At 44.4% G+C, this 27636-nt stretch overlaps 1 pseudogene across 1 annotated transcript in view; it reads right to left on the bottom strand.

The window, feature by feature from the left end:
* LOC106594202 (vitamin K-dependent protein S-like) overlaps positions 1 to 27636 on the bottom strand; it is a 45837-nt pseudogene extending 18201 nt beyond the window's left edge. The window contains exons 1-5 of the transcript XR_014383117.1: positions 27443 to 27636; positions 23238 to 23395; positions 21736 to 21861; positions 17495 to 17617; positions 16953 to 17084 (exon numbers count right to left, since the gene is read on the bottom strand). The product of XR_014383117.1 is annotated as a vitamin K-dependent protein S-like (transcript). The remainder of the gene's footprint in view (positions 1 to 16952; positions 17085 to 17494; positions 17618 to 21735; positions 21862 to 23237; positions 23396 to 27442) is intronic.

Raw genomic sequence — 27636 nt, forward strand, 5'->3', positions numbered from 1 at the left:
AGAGATACTGGGGAACAGCTGATACCATCTGGAGAGGAGAACACATTTAGCTGGTTCCTCAGAGATACTGGGGTACAGCAGATAATATCTGGAGAGGGGAAACACATTTAGCTGGTTCCTCAGATATACTGGGGTACAGCAGATACTATCTGGAGAGGGGAACACATTTAGCTGGTTCCTCAGAGATACTGGGGTACAGCAGATACTATCTGGAGAGGGGAACCACATTTAGCTGGTTCCTCAGATATACTGGGGTACAGCAAGATACTATCTGGAGACGGGAACACATTTAGCTGGTTCCTCAGAGATACTGGGGTACAGCAGATACTATCTGGAGAGGGGAACACATTTAGCAGATACTATCTGGAGAGGGGAACACATTTAGCTGGTTCCTCAGAGATACTGGGGAACAGCTGATACCATCTGGAGAGGGGAACACATTTAGCTGGTTCCTCAGAGATACTGGGGAACAGCAGATACTATCTGGAGAGGGGAAACACATTTAGCTGGTTCCTCAGAGATACTGGGATACAGCAAGATGCTATCTGGAGAGGGGAAACACATTTAGCTGGTTCCTCAGAGATACTGGGCAACAGCAGATACTATCTGGAGAGGGGAATACATTTAGCTGGTTCCTCAGAGATACTGGGGAACAGCTGATACCATCTGGAGAGGAGAACACATTTAGCTGGTTCCTCAGAGATACTGGGGTACAGCAGATACTATCTGGAGAGGGGAAACACATTTAGCTGGTTCCTCAGATATACTGGGGTACAGCAGATACTATCTGGAGAGGGGAAACACATTTAGCTGGTTCCTCAGATATACTGGGGTACAGCAAGATACTATCTGGAGAAGGGAACACATTTAGCTGGTTCCTCAGAGATACTGGGGTACAGCAGATACTATCTGGAGAGGGGAACACATTTAGCTGGTTCCTCAGAGATACTGGGGTAGAGCAGATACTATCTGGAGAGGGGAACACATTTAGCTGGTTCCTCAGATATACTGGGGTACAGCAGATACTATCTGGAGAGGGGAAACACATTTAGCTGGTTCCTCAGATATACTGGGGTACAGCAAGATACTATCTGGAGAAGGGAACACATTTAGCTGGTTCCTCAGAGATACTGGGGTACAGCAGATACTATCTGGAGAGGGGGAACACATTTAGCAGATACTATCTGGAGAGGGGAACACATTTAGCTGGTTCCTCAGAGATACTGGGGTACAGCAGATACTATACCGAGAAGGGAAATACATTTAGCTGGTTCCTCAGAGATACTGGGATACAGCAAGATGCTATCTGGAGAGGGGAAACACATTTAGCTGGTTCCTCAGAGATACTGGGCAACAGCAGATACCATCTGGAGAGGAGAACACATTTAGCTGGTTCCTCAGAGATACTATCTGGAGAGGGGAAACACATTTAGCTGGTTCCTCAGAGATACTGGGGTACAGCAGATTCTATCTGGAGAGGGGAACCACATTTAGCTGGTTCCTCAGAGATACTGGGGTACACCAGATACTATCTGGAGAGGGGAATACATTTAGCTGGTTCCTCAGAGATACTGGGGAACAGCTGATACCATCTGGAGAGGGGAAACACATTTAGCTGGTTCCTCAGATATACTGGGGTACAGCAAGATACTATCTGGAGAAGGGAACACATTTAGCTGGTTCCTCAGAGATACTGGGGTACAGCAGATACTATACCGAGAAGGGAAATACATTTAGCTGGTTTCTCAGAGATACTGGGGTACAGCAAGATACTATCTGGAGAGGGGAAACACATTTAGCTGGTTCCTCAGAGATACTGGGGTACAGCAAGATACTATCTGGAGAGGGGGAACATATTTAGCAGATACTATCTGGAGAGGGGAACACATTTTGCTGGTTCCTCAGAGATACTGGGGTAGAGCAGACACTATCTGGAGAGGGGAAAAATTTAGCTGGTTCCTCAGAGATACTGGGGTACAGCAGATACTATCTGGAGAGGGGAACACATTTAGCAGATACTATCTGGAGAGGGGAACACATTTTGCTGGTTCCTCAAAGATACTGGGGTACAGCAGATACTATCTGGAGAGGGGAATACATTTAGCTGGTTCCTCAGAGATACTGGGGAACAGCTGATACCATCTGGAGAGGGGAACACATTTAGCTGGTTACTCAGAGATACTGGGGTACAGCAGACACTATCTGGAGAGGGGAAACACATTTAGCTGGTTCCTCAGAGATACTGGGGTACAGCAAGATACAATCTGGAGAGGGGAAACACATTTAGCTGGTTCCTCAGAGATACTGGGGTACAGCAAGATACTATCTGGAGAGGGGAACACATTTAGCTGGTTCCTCAGAGATACTGGGGTACAGCAGATACTATCTGGAGAGGGGAAATACATTTAGCTGGTTCCTCAGAGATACAGCAGCTACTATCTGGAGAGAGAAACACATTTAGCTGGTTCCTCAGAGATACTGGGGTACAGCAGATACCATCTGGAGAGGGGAACACATATAGCTGGTTCCTCAGAGATACTGGGGTACAGCAGACACTATCTGGAGAGGGGAAACACATTTAGCTGGTTCCTCAGAGATACTGGGGTACAGCAGATACTATCTGGAGAGGGGGAACACATTTAGCAGATACTATCTGGAGAGGGGAAATACATTTAGCTGGTTCCTCAGAGATACAGCAGATACTATCTGTTGAGGGGAACACATTTAGCTGGTTCCTCAGAGATACTGGGGTACAGCAAGATAATATCTGGAGAGGGGAATACATTTAGCTGGTTCCTCAGAGATACTGGGGTACAGCAAGACACTATCTGGAGAGGGGAACACATTTAGCTGGTTCCTCAGAGATACTGGGGTACAGCAGACACTATCTGGAGAGGGGTACACATTTAGCTGGTTCCTCAGAGATACTGGGGTACAGCAGATACTATCTGGAGAGGGGAAATACATTTAGCTGGTTCCTCAGAGATACTGGGGTATAGCAGATACTATCTGTTGAGGGGAACACATTTAGCTGGTTCCTCAGAGATACTGGGGTACAGCAAGATACTATCTGGAGAGGGGAATACATTTAGCTGGTTCCTCAAAGATACTGGGGTACAGCAGATACTATCTGGAGAGGGGAATACATTTAGCTGGTTCCTCAGAGATACTGGGGAACAGCTGATACCATCTGGAGAGGGGAACACATTTAGCTGGTTACTCAGAGATACTGGGGTACAGCAGACACTATCTGGAGAGGGGAAACACATTTAGCTGGTTCCTCAGAGATACTGGGGTACAGCAAGATACTATCTGGAGAGGGGAAACACATTTAGCTGGTTCCTCAGAGATACTGGGTTACAGCAAGATACTATCTGGAGAGGGGAACACATTTAGCTGGTTCCTCAGAGATTTTGGGGTACAGCAGATACTATCTGGAGAGGGGAAATACATTTAGCTGGTTCCTCAGAGATACAGCAGATACTATCTGTTGAGGGGAACACATTTAGCTGGTTCCTCAGAGATACTGGGGTACAGCAAGATAATATCTGGAGAGGGGAATACATTTAGCTGGTTCCTCAGAGATACTTGGGTACAGCAAGACACTATCTGGAGAGGGGAACACATTTAGCTGGTTCCTCAGAGATACTGGGGTACAGCAGATACTATCTGGAGAGAGAAACACATTTAGCTGGTTCCTCAGAGATACTGGGGTACAGCAGATACCATCTGGAGAGGGGAACACATATAGCTGGTTCCTCAGAGATACTGGGGTACAGCAGATACTATCTGGAGAGGGGAACACATTTAGCTGGTTCCTCAGAGATACTGGGGTACAGCAAGATACTATCTGGAGAGGGGAAACACATTTAGCTGGTTCCTCAGAGATACTGGGGTACAGCAAGATACTATCTGGAGAGTGGAACACATTTAGCTGGTTCCTCAGAGATACTGGGGTATAGCAGATACAATCTGGAGAGGGGAAATACATTTAGCTGGTTCCTCAGAGATACTGGGGTACCGCAGATACTCTCTGGAGAGGGGAAACACATTTAGCTGGTTCCTTGGAGATACTGGGGTACAGCAAGATACTATCTGGAGAGGGGAACACATTTAGCTGGTTCCTCAGAGATACTGGGGTACAGCAGACACTATCTGGAGAGGGGAACACATTTATCTGGTTCCTCAGAGATACTGGGGTACAGCAGATACTATCTGGAGAGGGGAACACATTTAGCTGGTTCCTCAGAGATACTGGGGTACAGAAGATACTATCTGGAGAGGGGAACACATTTAGCAGATACTATCTGGAGAGGGGAACACATTTTGCTGGTTCCTCAGAGATACTGGGGTACAGCAGATACTATCTGGAGAGGGTAAACACATTTAGCTGGTTCCTCAGAGATACTGGGGTACAGCAGATACTATCTGGAGAGGGGGAACACATTTAGGAGATACTATCTGGAGAGGGGAACACATTTTGCTTGTTCCTCAGAGATACTGGGGTACAGCAGACACTATCTGGAGAGGGGAAACACATTTAGCTGGTTCCTCAGAGATACTGGGGTACAGCAGTTACTATCTGGAGAGGGGAAATACATTTAGCTGGTTCCTCAGAGATACTGGGGTACAGCAGATACTATCTGGAGAGGGGAACACATTTAGCTAGTTCCTCAGAGATACTGGGGTACAGCAGATACTATCTGGAGAGGGGAACACATTTAGCTGGTTCCTCAGAGATACTGGGGTACAGGAAGATACTCTCTGGAGAGGGGAACACATTTAGCTGGTTCCTCAGAGATACTGGGGTACAGCAAGATACTATCTGGAGAGGGGAAATACATTTAGCTGGTTCCTCAGAGATACTGGGGAACAGCAAAATACTCTCTGGAGAGGGGAACACATTTAGCTGGTTCCTCAGAGATACTGGGGTACAGCAAGATACTATCTGGAGAGGGGAACACATTTAGCTGGTTCCTCAGAGATACTGGGGTACAGCAGACACTATCTGGAGAGGGGTACACATTTAGCTGGTTCCTCAGAGATACTGGGGTATAGCTGATACCATCTGGAGAGGGGAAACACATTTAGCTGGTTCCTCAGAGATACTGGGGTACAGCAGATACTATCTGGAGAGGGGGAACACATTTAGCAGATACTATCTGGAGAGGGGAACACATTTTGCTGGTTCCTCAGAGATACTGGGGTAGAGCAGACACTATCTGGAGAGGGGAAATACATTTAGCTGGTTCCTCAGAGATACTGGGGTACAGCAGATACTATCTGGAGAGGGGAAATACATTTAGCTGGTTCCTCAGAGATACTGGGGTACAGCAGATACTATCTGGAGAGGGGGAACACATTTAGATGGTTCCTCAGAGATACTGGGGTACAGCAGATACTATCTGGAGAGGGGAACACATTTAGCTGGTTCCTCAGAGATACTGGGCTACAGCAGATACTATCTGGAGAGGGGAACATATTTAGCTGGTTCCTCAGAGATACTGGGGTACAGCAGATACTATCTGGAGAGGGGAACACATTTAGCTGGTTCCTCAGAGATACTGGGGTACAGCAGATACTATCTGGAGAGGGGAAACACATTTAGCTGGTTCCTCAGAGATACTGGGGTACAGCAGATACTATCTGTAGAGGGGAACAACATTTAGCTGGTTCCTCAGAGATACTGGGGTACAGCAGATACTATCTGGAGAGGGGAACACATTTAGCTGGTTCCTCAGAGATACTGGGGTACAGCAGATACTATCTGGAGAGGGGGAACACATTTAGCAGAAACTATCTGGAGAGGGGAAACACATTTAGCTGGTTCCTCAGAGATACTGGGGTACAGCAGATACTATCCGGAGAGGGGAAACACATTTAGCTGGTTCCTCAGAGATACTGGGGTACAGCAAGATACTATCTGGAGAAGGGAACACATTTAGCTGGTTCCTCAGAGATACTGGGGTACAGCAAGATACTATCTGGAGAGGGGAATACATTTAGCTGGTTCCTCAGAGACACTGGGGTACAGCAGATACTATCTGGAGAGGAGGAAAAAATTTAGCTGGTTCCTCAGAGATACTGGCGTACAGCAGATACTATCTGGAGTGGGGAAACACATTTAGCTGGTTCCTCAGAGATACTGGGGTACAGCAGACACTATCTGGAGAGGGGAAATACATTTAGCTGGTTCCTCAGAGATACTGGGGTACAGCAGATACTATCTGGAGAGGGGAAATACATTTAGCTGGTTCCTCAGAGATACTGGGGTACAGCAGATACTATCTGGAGAGGGGAAAAACATTTAGCTGGTTCCTCAGAGATACTGGGGTACAGCAGATACTATATGGAGAAGGGAAATACATTTAGCTGGTTCCTCAGAGATACTGGGGTACAGCAGATACTTTCTGGGGAGGGGAAACACATTTAGCTGGTTCCTCAGAGATACTGGGGTACAGCAGATACTATCTGGAGAGGGGAACAACATTTAGCTGGTTTCTCAGAGATACTGGGGTACAGCAGATACTATCTGGAGAGGGGAACACATTTAGCTGGTTCCTTAGAGATACTGGGGTACAGCAGATACTATCTGGAGAGGGGGAACACATTTAGCAGATACTATCTGGAGAGGGGAACACATTTAGCTGGTTCCTCAGAGATACTGGGGTACAGCAGATACTATCTGGAGAGGGGAACATATTTAGCTGGTTCCTCAGAGATACTGGGGTACAGCAGATACTATCTGGAGTGGGGAAATACATTTAGCTGGTTCCTCAGAGATACTGGGGTACAGCAGATACTTTCTGGGGAGGGGAAACACATTTAGCTGGTTCCTCAGAGATACTGGGGTACAGCAGATACTATCTGGAGAGGGGAACAACATTTAGCTGGTTCCTCAGAGATACTGGGGTACAGCAAGATACTATCTGGAGAGGGGAATACATTTAGCTGGTTCCTCAGAGACACTGGGGTACAGCAAGATACTATCTGGAGAAGGGAACACATTTAGCTGGTTCCTCAGAGATACTGGGGTACAGCAAGATACTATCTGGAGAGGGGAATACATTTAGCTGGTTCCTCATAGACACTGAGGTACAGCAGATACTATCTGGAGAGGGGAAATAAATTTAGCTGGTTCCTCAGAGATACTGGGGTACAGCAGACACTATCTGGAGAGGGGAACACATTTAGCTGGTTCTTCAGAGATACTGGGGTACAGCTGATACCTTCTGGAGAGGGGAAATACATTTAGCTGGTTCCTCAAAGATACTGGGGTACAGCAGATACTATCTGGAGAGGGGAAATACATTTAGCTGGTTCCTCAGAGATACTGGGGTACAGCAGATACTATCTGGAGAGGGGAAAAACATTTAGCTGGTTCCTCAGAGATACTGGGGTACAGCAGATACTATATGGAGAGGGGAAACACATTTAGCTGGTTCCTCAGAGATACTGGGGTACAGCAGATACTATCTGGAGAGGGGGAACACATTTAGCAGATACTATCTGGAGAGGGGAACACATTTAGCTGGTTCCTCAGAGATACTGGGGTACAGCAGATACTATCTGGAGAGGGGAACATATTTAGCTGGTTCCTCAGAGATACTGGGGTACAGCAGATACTATCTGGAGAGGGGAAATACATTTAGCTGGTTCCTCAGAGATACTGGGGTACAGCAGATACTATCTGGAGAGGGGAAAAACATTTAGCTGGTTCCTCAGAGATACTGGGGTACAGCAGATACTATATGGAGAGGGGAAACACATTTAGCTGGTTCCTCAGAGATACTGGGGTACAGCAGATACTATCTGGAGAGGGGGAACACATTTAGCAGATACTATCTGGAGAGGGGAACACATTTTGCTGGTTCCTCAGAGATACTGGGGTACAGCAGACACTATCTGGAGAGGGGAAAAAATGTAGCTGGTTCCTCAGAGATACTGGAGTACAGCAGATACTATATGGAGAGGGGAAACACATTTAGCTGGTTCCTCAGAGATATTGGGGTACAGCAGGTACTATCTGGAGAGGGGAACACATTTAGCTGGTTCCTCAGAGATACTGGGGTCAGCAGCCGGGAGGGGCACATAGCGGCCTCGGATCTGGGGCGCAGCACGGGGGGAACACATTTAGCTGGTTCCTCAGAGATACTGGGGTACAGCAAGATACTATCTGGAGAGGGGAATACATTTAGCTGGTTCCTCAGAGACACTGGGGTACAGCAGATACTATCTGGAGAGGGGAAATAAATTTAGCTGGTTCCTCAGAGATACTGGGGTACAGCAGACACTATCTGGAGAGGGGAACACATTTAGCTGGTTCTTCAGAGATACTGGGGTACAGCTGATACCATCTGGAGAGGGGAAAAAATTTAGCTGGTTCCTCAGAGATACTGGAGTACAGCAGATACTATCTGGAGTGGGGAAACACATTTAGCTGGTTCCTCAGAGATACTGGGGTACAGCAAGATACTATCTGGAGAGGGGAATACATTTAGCTGGTTCCTCAGAGATACTGGGGTACAGCAGATACTATCTGGAGAGGGGAACATATTTAGCTGGTTCCTCAGAGATACTGGGGTACAGCAGATACTATCTGGAGAGGGGAACACATTTAGCTGGTTCCTCAGAGATACTGGGGTACAGCAGATACTATCTGGAGAGGGGAAACACATTTAGCTGGTTCCTCAGAGATACTGGGGTACAGCAGATACTATCTGGAGAGGGGAAATACATTTAGCTGGTTCCTCAGAGATACTGGGGTACAGCAGATACTTTCTGGAGAGGGGAACAACATTTAGCTGGTTCCTCAGAGATACTGGGGTACAGCAGATACTATCTGGAGAGGGGGAACACATTTAGCAGATACTATCTGGAGAGGGGAACACATTTTGCTGGTTCCTCAGAGATACTGGGGTACAGCAGATACTATCTGGAGAGGGGAAAAATGTAGCTGGTTCCTCAGAGATACTGGAGTACAGCAGATACTATATGGAGAGGGGAAATACATTTAGCTGGTTCCTCAGAGATACTGGGGTACAGCAGATACTATCTGGAGAGGGGAAAAACATTTAGCTGGTTCCTCAGAGATACTGGGGTACAGCAGATACTATATGGAGAGGGGAAACACATTTAGCTGGTTCCTCAGAGATACTGGGGTACAGCAGATACTATCTGGAGAGGGGGAACACATTTAGCAGATACTATCTGGAGAGGGGAACACATTTTGCTGGTTCCTCAGAGATACTGGGGTACAGCAGATACTATCTGGAGAGGGGAAAAATGTAGCTGGTTCCTCAGAGATACTGGAGTACAGCAGATACTAAATGGAGAGGGGAAACACATTTTGCTGGTTCCTCAGAGATACTGGGGTACAGCAGATACTATCTGGAGAGGGGAACACATTTAGCTGGTTCCTCAGAGATACTGGGGTACAGCAGAAACTATCTGGAGAGGGGAACATATTTAGCTGGTTCCTCAGAGATACTGGGGTACAGCAGATACTATCTGGAGAGGGGAACACATTTAGCTGGTTCCTCAGAGATACTGGGGTACAGCAGATACTATCTGGAGAGGGGAACACATTTAGCTGGTTCCTCAGAGATACTGGGGTACAGCAGATACTATCTGGAGAGGGGAAACACATTTAGCTGGTTCCTCAGAGATACTGGGGTACAGCAGATACTATCTGGAGAGGGGAAACACATTTAGCTGGTTCCTCAGACATACTGGGGTACAGCAGATACTATCTGGAGAGGGGAACACATTTAGCTGGTTCCTCAGAGATACTGGGGTACAGCAGATACTATCTGGAGAGGGGAACACATTTTGCTGGTTCCTCAGAGATACAGCAGATACTATCTGGAGAGGGGAAACACATTTAGCTGGTTCCTCAGACATACTGGGGTACAGCAGATACTTTCTGGGGAGGGGAAACACATTTAGCTGGTTCCTCAGAGATACTGGGGTACAGCAGATACTATCTGGAGAGGGGAAACACATTTAGCAGATACTATCTGGAGAGGGGAACACATTTTGCTGGTTCCTCAGAGATACTGGGGTACAGCAGACACTATCTGGAGAGGGGAAAAAATGTAGCTGGTTCCTCAGAGATACTGGAGTACAGCAGATACTATATGGAGAGGGGAAACACATTTAGCTGGTTCCTCAGAGATACTGGGGTACAGCAGGTACTATCTGGAGAGGGGAACACATTTAGCTGGTTCCTCAGAGATACTGGGGTACAGCAGATACTATCTGGAGAAGGGGAACACATTTAGGAGATACTATCTGGAGAGGGGAACACATTTTGCTGGTTCCTCAGAGATACTGGGGTACAGCAGATACTATCTGGAGAGGGGAACACATTTAGCTGGTTCCTCAGAGATACTGGGGTACAGCAAGATACTATCTGGAGAGGGGAATACATTTAGCTGGTTCCTCAGAGACACTGGGGTACAGCAGACACTATCTGGAGAGGGGAACACATTTAGCTGGTTCTTCAGAGATACTGGGGTACAGCTGATACCATCTGGAGAGGGGAAAAGAATTTAGCTGGTTCCTCAGAGATACTGGGGTACAGCAAGATACTCTCTGGAGAGGGGAACACATTTAGCTGGTTCCTTAGAGATACTGGGGTACAGCAAGATACTATCTGGAGAAGGGAACACATTTAGCTGGTTCCTCAGAGATACTGGGGTCCAGCAAGATACTATCTGGAGAGGGGAATACATTTAGCTGGTTCCTCAGAGACACTGGGGTACAGCAGATACTATCTGGAGAGGGGAATACATTTAGCTGGTTCCTCAGAGACACTGGGGTACAGCAGATACTATCTGGAGAGGGGAAATACATTTAGCTGGTTCCTCAGAGATACAACAGATACTATCTGGAGAGGGGAACACATTTAGCTGGTTCCTCAGAGATACTGGGGTACAGCAGATACTATCTGGAGAGGGGAAACACATTTAGCTGGTTCCTCAGAGATACTGGGGTACAGCAGACACTATCTGGAGAGGGGAATACATTTAGCTGGTTCCTCAGAGACACTGGGGTACAGCAGATACTATCTGGAGAGGGGAAATACATTTAGCTGGTTCCTCAGAGATACTGGGGTACAGCAGGTACTATCTGGAGAGGGGAACACATTTAGCTGGTTCCTCAGAGATACTGGGGTACAGCAGATACTATCTGGAGAAGGGGAACACATTTAGGAGATACTATCTGGAGAGGGGAACACATTTTGCTGGTTCCTCAGAGATACTGGGGTACAGCAGATACTATCTGGAGAGGGGAACACATTTAGCTGGTTCCTCAGAGATACTGGGGTACAGCAAGATACTATCTGGAGAGGGGAATACATTTAGCTGGTTCCTCAGAGACACTGGGGTACAGCAGACACTATCTGGAGAGGGGAACACATTTAGCTGGTTCTTCAGAGATACTGGGGTACAGCTGATACCATCTGGAGAGGGGAAAAGAATTTAGCTGGTTCCTCAGAGATACTGGGGTACAGCAAGATACTCTCTGGAGAGGGGAACACATTTAGCTGGTTCCTTAGAGATACTGGGGTACAGCAAGATACTATCTGGAGAAGGGAACACATTTAGCTGGTTCCTCAGAGATACTGGGGTCCAGCAAGATACTATCTGGAGAGGGGAATACATTTAGCTGGTTCCTCAGAGACACTGGGGTACAGCAGATACTATCTGGAGAGGGGAATACATTTAGCTGGTTCCTCAGAGACACTGGGGTACAGCAGATACTATCTGGAGAGGGGAAATACATTTAGCTGGTTCCTCAGAGATACAACAGATACTATCTGGAGAGGGGAACACATTTAGCTGGTTCCTCAGAGATACTGGGGTACAGCAGATACTATCTGGAGAGGGGAAACACATTTAGCTGGTTCCTCAGAGATACTGGGGTACAGCAGACACTATCTGGAGAGGGGAATACATTTAGCTGGTTCCTCAGAGACACTGGGGTACAGCAGATACTATCTGGAGAGGGGAAATACATTTAGCTGGTTCCTCAGAGATACTGGGGTACAGCAGATACTATCTGGAGAGTGGAACACATTTAGCTGGTTCCTCAGAGATACTGGGGTACAGCGGATACCATCTGGAGAGGGGAAAAAATGTAGCTGGTTCCTCAGAGATACTGGAGTACAGCCGATACTCTCTGGAGAGGGGAAACACATTTAGCTGGTTCCTCAGAGATACTGGGGTACAGCAGATACTATCTGAGATACAGGAAGAGACACAGACATATTGACATGTTCAGTGTGAGTTGTTAATATGGAGGTTTGGTTTAGTCATGAGACAATCACACAAATATTAACACAAGTGGGTGGGTGCACAAGCAGAAACAGTCATTGAGACGGAAGCCTGTTTCTGGTAACAGCGATGGTCAATGACCCTGAGGTTTAAACAGTCTTCTGTACAGTGGAGGAATAAAGTATTTGATCCCCTGTTGATTTTGTACGTTTGCTCACTGACAAAGAAATGATCAGTCTATAATTTTAATGGTAGGTTTATTTGAACAGTGAGAGACAAAATAACAACAAAAAAATCCAGAAAAAACGCATGTCAAAAATGTCATAAGATGATTTGCATTTTAATGAGGGAAATAAGTATTTGACCCCTCTGCAAAACATGGCTTAGTACTTGGTGGCAAAACCCTTGTTGGCAATCACAGAGGTCAGACGTTTCTTGTAGTTTGCCACCAGGTTTGCACACATCTCAGGGGGGATTTTTTTTCCACTCCTCTTTGCAGATCTTCTCCAAGTCATTAAGGTTTCGAGGCTGACGTTTGGCAACTCGAACCTTCAGCTCCCTCCACAGATTTTCTATGGGATTTAGGTCTGGAGACTGGCTTGGCCACTCCAGGATCTTAATGTGCTTCTTCTGGAGCCACTCCTTTGTTGCCTTGGCCATGTGTTTTGGGTCATTGTCATGCTGGAATACCCATCCACGACCCATTTTCAATGCCCTGGCTGAGGGAAGGAGGTTCTCACCCAAGATTTGACGGTACATGGCTCCGCTCATCGTCCCTTTGATGCAGTGAAGTTGTCCTGTCCCCTTAGCAGAAAAACACCCCCAAAGCATAATGTTTCCACCTCCATGTTTGACGGTGGGGATGGTGTTCTTGGGGTCATAGGCAGCATTCCTCCTCCTCCAAACACGGCGAGTTGAGTTGATGCCAAAGAGCTCCATTTTGGTCTCATCTGACCACAACACTTTCACCAGTTGTCCTCTGAATCATTCAGATGTTCATTGGCAAACTTCAGATGGGCATGTTTTTGTGCTTTCTTGAGTGGGGGACCTTGTGGGCGCTGCAGGATTTCAGTCCTTCACGGCGTAGTGTGTTACCAATTGTTTTCTTGGTGACTATGGTCCCAGCTGCCTTGAGATCATTGACAAGATCCTCCCGTGTAGTTCTGGGCTGATTCCTCACCGTTCTCATAATCATTGCAACTCCATGAGGTGAGATCTTGTATGGAGCCCCAGGCCGAGGGAGATTGACAGTTCTTTTGTGTTTCTTCCATTTGCGAATAATCGCACCAACTGTTGTCACCTTCTCACCAAGCTGCTTGGCGATGGTCTTGTAGCCCATTCCAGCCTTGTGTAGGTCTACAATCTTGTCCCTGACATCATTGGAGAGCTCTTTGGTCTTGGCCATGGTGGAGAGTTTGGAATCTGATTGATTGATTGCTTCTGTGGACAGGTGTCTTTTATACAGATAACAAACTGAGATTAGGAGCACTCCCTTTAAGAGTGTGCTCCTAATCTCAGCTCGTTACCTGTATAAAAGACACCTGGGAGCCAGAAATCTTTCTGATTGAGAGGGGGTCAAATACTTATTTCCCTCATTAAAATGCAAATCAATTTATAACATTTTTGACATGTGTTTTTCTGGATTTTTTTGTTGTTATTCTGTCTCTCACTGTTCAAATTAACCTACCATTAAAATTATAGACGGATCATTTCTTTGTCAGTGGTCAAATGTTCAAAATCAGCAGGGGATCAAATACTTTTTTCCCCTCACTGTAACACTGTACTGGTCAGCCATCTCCCTCTGTTAGTCTAAATTACGGTCTGGGCCTGCAAATCTAGAGTCTGAACTAGTCTGGGCCTGCAACTCGAGCCTAGAGTCTAAACTAGATTCTAAACTAGTTTGGGCCTGCAAATCTAGAGTCTAGAGTCTAAACTACAGTCTAAACTAGATTCTAAACTAGTTTGGGCCTGCAAATCTAGAGTCTAAACTAGATTCTAAACTAGTCTGGCACTGCAAATCTGGAGTTTGAACTAGAGTTTGGGCCTACAAATCTAGTGTCTAACCTGTTAGGGCTAGGGGGCAGTATTGACACGGCTGGATAAAAAACATACCCGATTTAATCTGGTTACCACTCCTACCCAGTAACTAGAATATGCATATACTTATTACATATGGATAGAAAACACCCTAAATTTTCTAAAACTGTTTGAATGGTGTCTGAGTATAACAGAACTCAAATGGCAGGTCAAAACCTGAGAGATTCCTTTACAGGAAGTGGCCTGTCTGACCATTTCTTGAACTTCTTTTCCATCTCTATCATTTACTAAGGATCTCTGCTCTAACGTGACACTTCCCACGTCGTCCATAGGCGCTCAGAGCCCGGGAAAAAACAGAATGTCGTCATTCCAGCCCCAGGCTGAAACACATTATCGCCTTTCTCAAGTGGCCGATCAAGGGACACTGGGCTTATGCGCGTGACCCGACCGCCCCCGCCTTTGGGATTTTTTCCTCTGTTTGCCAAAAAGGAGATTCCCTGTCGGAATATTATCGCTTTTCTATGAGAAAAATGGCGTAAAAATTGATTTTAAACAGCGGTTGACATGCTTCGAAGTACGGTAATGGAATATTTAGAATTTTATTGTCACGAATTGCGCCATGCGCGCGACACTTCTTTACTATTTCGGATAGTGTCTGGAACGCACGAACACAACACCGCTATTCGGATATAACGATGGATTATTTTGGACCAAACCAACATTTGTTATTGAAGTAGCAGTCCTGGGTGTGCATTCTGACGAAGACAACAAAAGGTAATCAAACTTTTATAATAGTAAATATGATTATGGTGAGTGCTAAACTTGCCGGGTGTCTAAATAGCGAGCCCGTGATGCCTGGGCTATGTACTTAGAATATTGCAAAATGTGCTTTCACCAAAAGGCTATTTTAAAATCGGACATATCGAGTGCATAGAGGAGGTCTGTATCTATAATTCTTAAAATAATTGTTATGCTTTTTGTGAACGTTTATCGTGAGTAATTTAGTAAAATGTTAGCGAATTCCCCGGAAGTTTGCGGGGGGTATGCTAGTTCTGAACGTCACATGCTAATGTAAAAAGCTGGTTTTTGATATAAATATGAACTTGATTGAACAAAACATGCATGTATTGTATAACATAATGTCCTAGGGTTGTCATCTGATGAAGATCATCAAAGGTGAGTGCTGCATTTAGCTGTCTTCTGGGTTTTGGTGACATTATATGCTGGCTTGAAAAATGGGTGTCTGATTATTTCTGGCTTGGTACTCTGCTGACATAATCTAATGTTTTGCTTTCGTTGTAAAGCCTTTTTGAAATCGGACAGTGTGGTTAGATTAACGAGAGTCTTGTCTTTAAATAGCTGTAAAATAGTCATATGTTTGAGAAATTGAAGTAATAGGATTTTTAAGGTTTTGAAAATCGCGCCACAGGCTGCCAGTGGCTGTTACGTAGGTGGGACGCAAGCGTCCCACCTAGCCCATAGAGGCTAAACTAGATTCTAAACTAGAGTCTTGGCCTGCAAATCTAGAGCCTAAACTAGATACTAAACTACAGTCTAAACTAGAGTCTGGTCCTGCAACTCTAGAGTCTACACTAGAGTCTGGGCCTACAACTCTAGAGTCTAAACTAGAGTCTAAACTAGATTCTAAACTAGTCTGGGACTGCAAATCTGAAGTCTGAACTAGAGTTTGGACCTGCAACTCTAGAGCCTACACTAGATTCTAAACTAAAGTCTAAACTAGAGTCTGGGCCTGCAACTCTAGAGTCTACACTAGATTCTAAACTAGTCTGGGCCTGCAAATCTGGAGTGTGAACTAGATTCTAAACTAAAGTCTAAACTAGTCTGGGCCTGCAAATCTAGAGTCTAAACTAGAGGCTACACTAGAGTCTGGGCCTGCAAATCTAGAGTCTAAGCTAGAGTCTAAACTAGAGTACTATTACCTGTACAGTGGATCTATATAACAGTACCTGTTACCTGTACAGTGGATCTATATAACAGTAGCTGTTACCTGTACAGTGGATCTATATAACAGTACCTGTTACCTGTACAGTGGATCTATATAACAGTACCTGTTACCTGTACAGTGGATCTATATAACAGTACCTGTTACCTGTACAGTGGATCTATATAACAGTACCTGTTACCTGTACAGTGGATCTATATAACAGTACCTGTTACCTGTACAGTGGATCTATATAACAGTACCTGTTACCTGTACAGTGGATTTATATAACAGTAACTGTTACCTGTACAGTGGATCTATATAACAGTACCTGTTACCTGTACAGTGGATCTATATAACAGTACCTGTTACCTGTACAGTGGATCTATATAACAGTACCTGTTACCTGTACAGTGGATCTATATAACAGGACCTGTTACCTGTACAGTGGATCTATATAACAGTACCTGTTACCTGTACAGTGGATCTATATAACAGTACCTGTTACCTGTACAGTGGATCTATATAACAGTACCTGTTACCTGTACAGTGGATCTTCTCGTTGGTTCTGAACCGGTACCGAACCTGTTACCTGTACAGTGGATCTTCTCGTTGGTTCTGAAACGGTACTGAACCTGTTACCTGTACAGTGGATCTTCTCGTTGGTTCTGAACCGGTACTGAACCTGTTACCTGTACAGTGGATCTTCTCGTTGGTTCTGAACCGGTACCCATCATCACACATACAGCGGAAGGACCCGGGTGAGTTGTAACACTTCTGGTTGCAGCCGGCTTGGTGATCTGGGTCCGAACACTCGTCGATGTCTGATCAATAAAACAATCAATAACATCATTATTCAATAATAACAAAACATGGATTTATTGACTATAAACTTCCTGTTCCTGTTCCTGGGAGAAACTGTGACCTAGTAAAATCAGCAACATCAACATTTCTGGCCAAGCTGTTCGAGACGGATTCAAACCAGCGACCAAGTATTAAGTAGGACCCAGTATTAAGCCAGGACCCAGTATTAAGCCAGGACCCAGTATTAAGTAGGACCCAGTATTAAGCCAGGACCCAGTATTAAGCCAGGACCCAGTATTAAGCCAGGACCCAGTATTAAGTAGCACCCAATATTAAGTAGCACCCAGTATTAAGCCAAGACCCAGTATTAAGCCAGGACCCAATAGGAAAGATCTTTAGTATGGGGAAACCCTGTCTGTCGGGTACCTACCATCCTCACAGCGCGGGCCCTTCCAGCCTGGTCGACACTGACAGGTGAAGGAGGCCTGGCCATCGATGCAGCGTTCAGAACCCTCCTTGTAACACGGAAACGGAAGGCACTGGTCACTGATCTCTGCAGAACAACACACACACACACACACACACACACACAGGTATCATACAGGTATCATAAAGGTATCCAGACAGGACTATACAGGTATCCAGACAGGACTATACTGAACACATACAGGTATCCAGACAGGAGAGGACTATAAAGAACACATACAGGTATCCAGACAGGACTATACAGAACACATACAGGTATCCAGACAGGAGAGGACTATAAAGAACACATACAGGTATCCAGACAGGACTATACAGAACACATACAGGTATCCAGACAGGACTATACAGAACACATACAGGTATCCAGACAGGACTATACAGAACATATACAGGTATCTAGACAGGACATGACCATACAGAACACATACAGGTATTCAGACAGGACATGACCATACAGAACACATACAGGTATTCAGACAGGACATGACCATACAGAACACATACAGGTATCCAGACAGGACTATACAGAACATATACAGGTATCCAGACAGGACTATACAGAACACATACAGGTATCCAGACAGGACTATACAGAACACATACATGTATTCAGACAGGACATGACTATACAGAACACATACAGGTATCCAGACAGGACTATACAGAACATATACAGGTATCCAGACAGGACATGAATATACAGGTATTCAGACAGGACATGACCATACAGAACACATACAGGTATCTAGACAGGACTATACAGAACACATACAGGTATCCAGACAGGACTATACAGAACATATACAGGTATCCAGACAGGACATGACTATACAGAACACATACAGGTATCCAGACAGGACTATACAGAACACATACATGTATTCAGACAGGACATGACTATACAGAACACATACAGGTATCCAGACAGGACTATACAGAACACATACAGGTATCCAGACAGGACATGAATATACAGAACACATACAGGTATCCAGACAGGACATGAATATACAGAACACATACAGGTATCCAGACAGGACATGAATATACAGAACACATACAGGTATCCAGACAGGACATGAATATACAGAACACATACAGGTATTCAGACAGGACATGAATATACAGAACACATACAGGTATTCAGACAGGACCATACAGAACACATACAGGTATTCAGACAGGACCATACAGGTATTCAGACAGGACCATACAGAACACATACAGGTATTCAGACAGGACCATACAGAACACATACAGGTATTCAGACAGGACCATACAGAACACATACAGGTATTCAGACAGGACCATACAGAACACATACAGGTATCTAGACAGGACCATACAGAACACATACAGGTATCTAGACAGGACTATACAGAACACATACAGGTATCCAGACAGGACATGACCATACAGAACATATACAGGTATCCAGACAGGACATGACCATACAGAACACATACAGGTATCCAGACAGGACATGACCATACAGAACACATACTGGTATTCAGACAGGACTATACAGAACACATACAGGTATCCAGACAGGACATGACTATACAGAACACATACAGGTATTCAGACAGGACATGACCATACAGAACATATACAGGTATTTAGACAGGACTATACAGAACATATACAGGTATCCAGACAGGACATGAATATACAGGTATTCAGACAGGACATGACCATACAGAACACATACAGGTATCTAGACAGGACTATACAGAACACATACAGGTATCCAGACAGGACTATACAGAACACATACATGTATTCAGAAAGGACTATACAGAACATATACAGGTATCTAGACAGGACATAACTATACAGAACACATACAGGTATCCAGACAGGACATAACTATACAGAACACATACAGGTATCCAGACAGGACATGAATATACAGAACACATACAGGTATTCAGACAGGACATGAATATACAGAACACATACAGGTATTCAGACAGGACATGAATATACAGAACACATACAGGTATTCAGACAGGACATGAATATACAGAACACATACAGGTATTCAGACAGGACATGAATATACAGAACACATACAGGTATTCAGACAGGACATGAATATACAGAACACATACAGGTATTCAGACAGGACATGAATATACAGAACACATACAGGTATTCAGACAGGACATGAATATACAGAACACATACAGGTATTCAGACAGGACATGAATATACAGAACACATACAGGTATTCAGACAGGACATGAATATACAGAACACATACAGGTATTCAGACAGGACATGAATATACAGAACACATACAGGTATTCAGACAGGACATGAATATACAGAACACATACAGGTATTCAGACAGGACATGAATATACAGAACACATACAGGTATTCAGACAGGACATGAATATACAGAACACATACAGGTATTCAGACAGGACATGAATATACAGAACACATACAGGTATTCAGACAGGACATGAATATACAGAACACATACAGGTATTCAGACAGGACATGAATATACAGAACACATACAGGTATTCAGACAGGACATGAATATACAGAACACATACAGGTATTCAGACAGGACATGAATATACAGAACACATACAGGTATTCAGACAGGACATGAATATACAGAACACATACAGGTATTCAGACAGGACCATACAGAACACATACAGGTATTCAGACAGGACCATACAGAACACATACAGGTATTCAGACAGGACCATACAGAACACATACAGGTATTCAGACAGGACCATACAGAACACATACAGGTATTCAGACAGGACCATACAGAACACATACAGGTATTCAGACAGGACCATACAGAACACATACAGGTATTCAGACAGGACCATACAGAACACATACAGGTATTCAGACAGGACTATACAGAACACATACAGGTATCCAGACAGGACATGACCATACAGAACATATACAGGTATCCAGACAGGACATGACCATACAGAACACATACAGGTATCCAGACAGGACATGACCATACAGAACACATACTGGTATTCAGACAGGACTATACAGAACACATACAGGTATCCAGACAGGACATGACTATACAGAACACATACAGGTATTCAGACAGGACATGACCATACAGAACATATACAGGTATTTAGACAGGACTATACAGAACATATACAGGTATCCAGACAGGACTATACAGAACATATACAGGTATCCAGACAGGACATGACTATACAGAACACATACAGGTATTCAGACAGGACGTGACCATACAGAACATATACAGGTATTTAGACAGGACTATACAGAACACATACAGGTATCCAGACAGGACTATACAGAACACATACAGGTATTCAGACAGGACTTAACCATACAGAACATATACAGGTATCCAGACAGGACTATACAGAACACATACAGGTATTCAGACAGGACATAACCATACAGAACATATACAGGTATTCAGACAGGACATGACTATACCTGTGGGCTAGCACTCTACGCCTAAACAAGGGGGGTCAAACATATGGCCCATGGGCCAGCACCCTACCGCTAAACCAGGGGGTCAAACATACGGCCCGTGGGCCAGCACCCTACCCCTAAACCAGGGGGTCAAACATACGGCCCGTGGGCCAGCACCCTACCCCTAAACCAGAGGGCTCAAACATACGGCCCATGGGCCAGCACCCTACCGCTAAACCAGGGGGTCAAACATACGGCCCGTGGGCCAGCACCCTACCCCTAAACCAGGGGGTCAAACATACGGCCCGTGGGCCAGCACCCTACCCCTAAACCAGAGGGCTCAAACATACGGCCCGTGGGCCAGCACCCTACCCCTAAACCAGGGGGGTCAAACATACGGCCCGTGGGCAAGCACCCTACCCCTAAACCAGGGGGTCAAACATACGGCCCGTGGGCCAGCACCCTACCCCTAAACCGGGGGGGGGTCAAACAAATAAATTTGACAACCCTTCCCTAAACCAACCCGTAGCCCTAACCTCTGAACCTCAACAACCATCTCTAACCTTTACCAACCTTTGACACAGGTCCTGACCGTCTCTAACCTTTACCAACCTTTGACACAGGTCCTGACCGTCTCTAACCTTTACCAACCTTTGACACAGGTCCTGACCGTCTCTAACCTTTACCAACCTTTGACACAGGTCCTGACCATCTCTAACCTTTACCAACCTTTGACACAAGTCCTGACCGTCTCTAACCTTTACCAACCTTTGACACAAGTCCTGAGGTTTGAAGGTACGTTGGAGTCTCCGGAGTTGTAGTTGTTGATGCCCACACGATGTGAACCCAGACAAACTGAAATACAATACAGTGGGGTTTATATCAGCTGGCATCAGTCATACGAACTACAAAAATCTCTGAAGCTGGAGACTCATATCTCCCTCACTAGCTTTAAGCACCAGCTGTCAGAGCAGCTCACAGATCACTGCACCTGTACATAGCCCATCTATAATTTAGCCCAAACAACTACCTCTTCCCCTACTGTATTTATTTATTTTGCTCCTTTGCACCCCATTATTTCTATTTCTACTTTGCACTTTCTTCCACTGCAAATCTACCATTCCAGTGTTTTACTTGCTATATTGTATGTAGTTCGCCACCATGGCCTTTTTTTGCCTTTACCTCCCTTATCTCACCTCATTTGCTCACATTGTATATAGACTTATTTTTCTACTGTATTATTGACTGTATGTTTTTTTTATTCAATGTGTAACTCTGTGTTGTTGTATGTCATACTGCTTTGCTTTATCTTGGCCAGGTCGCAGTTGTAAATGAGACCTTGTTCTCAACTAGCCTACCTGGTTAAATAAAGGACTTGTTCTCAACTGGCCTACCTGGTTAAAAAAAGGACTTATTCTCTACTGGCCTACTTGGTTAAATAAAGGTGGAATAAATAAAAATATCATCAGACAGCAACACAATACAGTGGGGTTATATTAGCTGGCATCAGTCATATGATAACTCACTGAGGAAAGGAGGCTGAGGGATAGCTAGATTCTGTATGAGTAGATGTTACTAATGGAAATATGGCTGAAAACAAAAGGACTTCAACTGAGTGCAGAACGGTTGAAAACTTAGACATATTGAGGATAGAAATATTCCTGTAAAAAACAGAAAAGAGGAGACATTATGAGCAGACGCCTGGTGTCTGTCTGGGATCTTCAACCAGTCAACAGCATGGAGGTCAATGTCCCACTACATCACACTCAGCTACGTCAACACGAGCCAACGGGTAAGATCACAGCGTAGACAAACACACGATGGGGAAACGGTTCAATGACCTGAGTCTGTTACATACACACACACACACATGCACACACACACACACACACACACGACCATCTAGTGACTACCCTCTCTCTCTCCCCAGGTCTCTCCTGACATGACCATCTAGTGACTACCCTCTCTCTCTCCCCAGGTCTCTCCTGACATGACCATCTAGTGACTACCCTCTCTCTCTCCCCAGGTCTCTCCTGACATGACCATCTAGTGACTACCCTCTCTCTCTCCCCAGGTCTCTCCTGACATGACCATCTAGTGACTACCCTCTCTCTCTCCCCAGGTCTCTCCTGACATGACCATCTAGTGACTACCCTCTCTCTCTCCCCAGGTCCCTCCTGACATGGCCATCTTGTAACTAGTGTGCCAGAGGCCTCTCAGGAGCCACTCACCGTCTCTGGGTAGTTTTCAAAGATCTCCCGCGCTTCTTCCTTATTGCACAGCTCCTCGATACATTCTCTCTCCAGGTTACCTTTCTTACTCTCCTCAAACAGAGCGTTGGCCCTGCGGTGCCGAGACAGAAACTGGGAGGCCCTGTTCTGAGTCAGGACTGGAGACAGACGCGCACGTGTAAATGGGTCGGTTATGTTTTCCACTTGCAAACTCCAGAAACGTTTTAAGTCGCTCTGGATAAGAGCGTCTGCTAAAATGACGTAAATGTAAATGTTATTCAATGTTCCTGTATTTATATTGGTTGTGTGAAGGACGGACGCTGGGAGACGAGAAGCAAGTACAAAGGGGGAAGTTAACAGTTAATAAACAACGGACGAGAAACAAAACAAGGACAGCGTCTGGACATGGGATAAAACACAACGACAGTAACGGCTGACACAGGGAACAAACTGAGGAACGGACAGATATAGAAGGGGCGATCGACAAAAGTGAAAGAGTCTAGGGGAGTCCAATGTGTCACGTCCTGACCAGTAAAAGGGGTTATTTGTTATTGTAGTTTGGTCAGGACGTGGCAGGGGATGTTTGTTTTATGTGGTTCGGGGTTTGTTGGGATGTGTACTTATGTAAGAGGGTGTTTGTTTTATGTGTTCCGGGGTTTTTGGGTATTGTTCTATGTTTTGTATTTCTATGGTTTTTCTATGTTGTGTATTTCTTTGTGTTGGCCTGGTATGGCTCTCAAACAGGAACAGCTGTACATCGTTGTTGCTGATTGGGAGTCATACTTAGGTAGCCCTTTTTTTCACCTGTCCCTTTGTGGGAAGTTGTTTTTGCATTGCTGTGTGTTAGCCTGCAATACTTTCTAGCTGTCGTGCGTTTTCTTGTTTTGTTACGTGTTCAATAAACATAAATATGAGCACTCAACCCGCTGCATTTTGGTCCACTCCATACGACGGCCATTACTCAATGAGCGCCGATACACGGTAATGATGGTGACAGGTGTGCGTAATGATGGTGACAGGTGTGCGTAATGATGGTGACAGGTGTGCGTAATGATGGTGACAGGTGTGCGTAATGATGGTGACAGGTGTGCGTAATGATAGACAGCCTGGCGCCCTCGAGTGCCAGAGAAGGAGAGCGGGAACAGACGTGATAGGGCGGTTGAATTTACATGATAGTCATGATACTGGCTACACTTGCAGATAAGGGGGAGGGGGTCACAAACGTAAATTCTTCCCAGTCTGATATTAACCTGTTGGGGCTAGGGGGCAGTATTTTCACGGCTGGATAAAAAAACGTACCCGATTTAATCTGGTTACTAATCCTACCCAGTAACTAGAATATGCATATACTTATTATATATGGATAGAAAACACCCTAAAGTTTCTAAAACTGTTTGAATGGTGTCTGTGAGTATAACAGAACTCATTTGGCAAGCAAAACCCTGAGACATTTTCTGACAGGAAGTGGATACCTGATGTGTTGAATTACCTTTAAGCCTATGCCATTGAAACACACAGGGGTTGATTAATGTTTTGGCACTTCCTATTGCTTCCACTAGATGTCACCAGCCTTTACAAAGTGTTTTGAGTCTTTTACTGTGAGATCTGACCGAACAAGAGCCATGGAACGGTGATGGCCGATTAGACTCTGGCGCGCGAGTTCATGTTGGGTACCCTCGTTCCAATACGTTATAAAAGAGAATGCATTCGTCCACCTTGAATATTATTCATGTTCTGGTTAAAAAAGGCCCTAATGATTTATGCTACACAATGTTTGACATGTTTGAACGAACGTAAATATATTTTTTCCCCTCGTTCATGAAGTGAAGTCCGGCGGGCTTAGATCATGTGCTAACAAGACGGAGATTTTTGGACATAAATTATGAGCTTTTTTGAACAAAACTACATTCGTTATGGACCTGTGATACCTGGAAGTGACATCTGATGAAGAGAATCAAAGGTAATGGATTATTTACATAGTATTTTCGATTTTAGATCTCCCCAACATGGCGGCTAGTCTGTATCGTAACGCGTATTTTTCTGGGTGCAGTGCTCAGATTATTGCAAAGTGTGATTTCCCAGTAAGGTTATTTTTAAATCTGGCAAGTTGATTGCGTTCAAGAGATGTAAATCTATAATTCTTTAAATGACAATATAATATTTTACCAATGTTTTCTAATTTTAATTATTTAATTTGTGGTGCTGACTTGACTGCCAGTTATTGGAGGGAAACGATTTCCTCAACATCAATGCCATAGTAAAACGCTGTTTTTGGATATAAATATGAACTTGATAGAACTAAAAATGCATGCATTGTCTAACATAATGTCCTAGGAGTGTCATCTGATGGAGATTGTAAAAGGTTAGTGCATCATTTTAGCTGGTTTTATGGTTTTGGTGACCCTGTCTTTGAATTGACAAAACATTACACACAGCTATTGTCAATGTACTCTCCTAACATAATCTAACTTTATGCTGTCGCCGTAAAACCTTTTTGAAATCGGACAACGTGGTTAGATTAAGGAGATGTTTATCTTTCAAAGGGTGTAAGATAGTTGTATGTTTGAAAAATTTGAATTTTGACATTTATTTGGTTTCAAATTTGCCGCTCTTGAAATGCACCTGCTGTTGATGGAGTGCCCCACGGGGGGGACGCTAGCGTCCCATCTAGCCCATAGAGGTTAACCTGCAAGCATTAGGTCACGTTCTGAAACACTATTCTATTTTCAGATGTACAATGTGTACGAGTTCACTAGGTACATGTCCAGATGTATACAGTACATGTACAGTACCTGTTAGATATTGAGGTGGCTGTCACATCCTGACCATAGTAAGATGTTATTTTCTATGGTAGAGTAGGTGTTTTTCTATGTTTTCTATTTCTATGTTCTTAGGTTCTAGTTTTTGTATTTCTATGTTGGGGGTTTTTGTTTGGGATGATCTCCAATTAGAGGAAGCTGGTCCACGTTGTCTCTAATTGGAGATCATACTTAAGTTGGGGTGTTTCTACCTGGTTTTGTGGGAGATTATTTTTGAGTTGTGTATGTTTCTCCTCTGCGTCACGGTTTGTTGTTTTGTTTATTCGATATATTGCATAGTTTCACAGATTAAATAAAATGTGGAACGACACACACCCTGCACCTTGGTCCTCTTCTCCTTACGACAGCCGTGATAGGGGCTTCCTGGGATGTGCTTTTCTTTAAAAAATGTTATTGCTGTTAAAGAGTGAGTTAGCTAGCATGCTCTAATTACAATGGTCACATTAGCTCCCTGCTAACAGTGATATTGACATGCAAGCGGAACGAATCACGAATGTACAGCCATCAAAATACTGGTTGATTCCTACACATCTAAATGTGTTTTTCCTTTTGTCTATAGTCAGAATAAAACACCACTCAACTGTGTGTCGATGGCTGGACCGTCTTTTCTTTAAAAACACAACAGCAAGAAGTTACGAAGTACTGATTACATCTGTTACACTCATTTACATTTTAGTCATTTTAGCAGACGCTCTTATCCAGAGTGACTTACAGTAGTGAATGCATACATTTAATTTCATGCACTTGTACTGGCCCCCCGTGGGAATCGAACCCACAACCCTGGCGTTGCAAACACCATGCTCTACCAACTGAGCTACACGGGAAGGCCAGTGTTAATTACATTGTTATTACTTGTATTAACAGCAGCAGGAAGAAGGGGGTTTCTGTGCGGTGTATGTGATATTTTCCACATGTTTGATTGAAGAATAATTTGGATCAAACTGTAGATTTAAACGGATTAGTAAACAGTCCCATTTTCTCAACAGGCCTTTGTTCTTGTTTAGCAGGGTATTTACCCCCCAAACACGTGGTTTTATTTCAATCAAAGCATTTAGTAAAAAAAAACATGAATAAATCTAGGAGGTGTCACTCATCTTCCAAGACTTCAGGAAAAGTCTATAAACATCAGATCACCTGTTGTCTGTGTCGACATACGCAGCTCAAACATGTTTCTCCTGAGTTTATAACATGCTGTGAAAGTAGCTTTGGCTTTGACGGATATAAATTGTATTTTAGTAACAATTTACCGTTAATTCTTTGGAAAAGAAAATATCCTGATCCTGTAAAAGCGTAAAAACAACAACCACCAAAGTTGTACTTTTACTTTCTACATATGTCAATTTTTCAGTTATCCAACATTAAAAAACTAAATCAAGTTTCACTTACATCGATGAGCGTCGCAAAGCGCCACCAGAAGGATGAAACAAACCACGGAGTCTCCCAACGCCGTTTTATGTTTCCACATAGTAAAAACCGATCCTCGGGAAACAGCTCAGGTCTGTTAGAAACAACTTTATTCTTCACGAAAATGTTTTTTCGCCTGTTCGGTGGAGAGAGCTGGGACTGGACCGGGAGGGGAG

Source organism: Salmo salar, unplaced genomic scaffold (assembly GCF_965601325.2).
Source record: "Salmo salar unplaced genomic scaffold, fSalSal1 ptg000055l, whole genome shotgun sequence".
Taxonomy (NCBI): domain Eukaryota; kingdom Metazoa; phylum Chordata; class Actinopteri; order Salmoniformes; family Salmonidae; genus Salmo; species Salmo salar.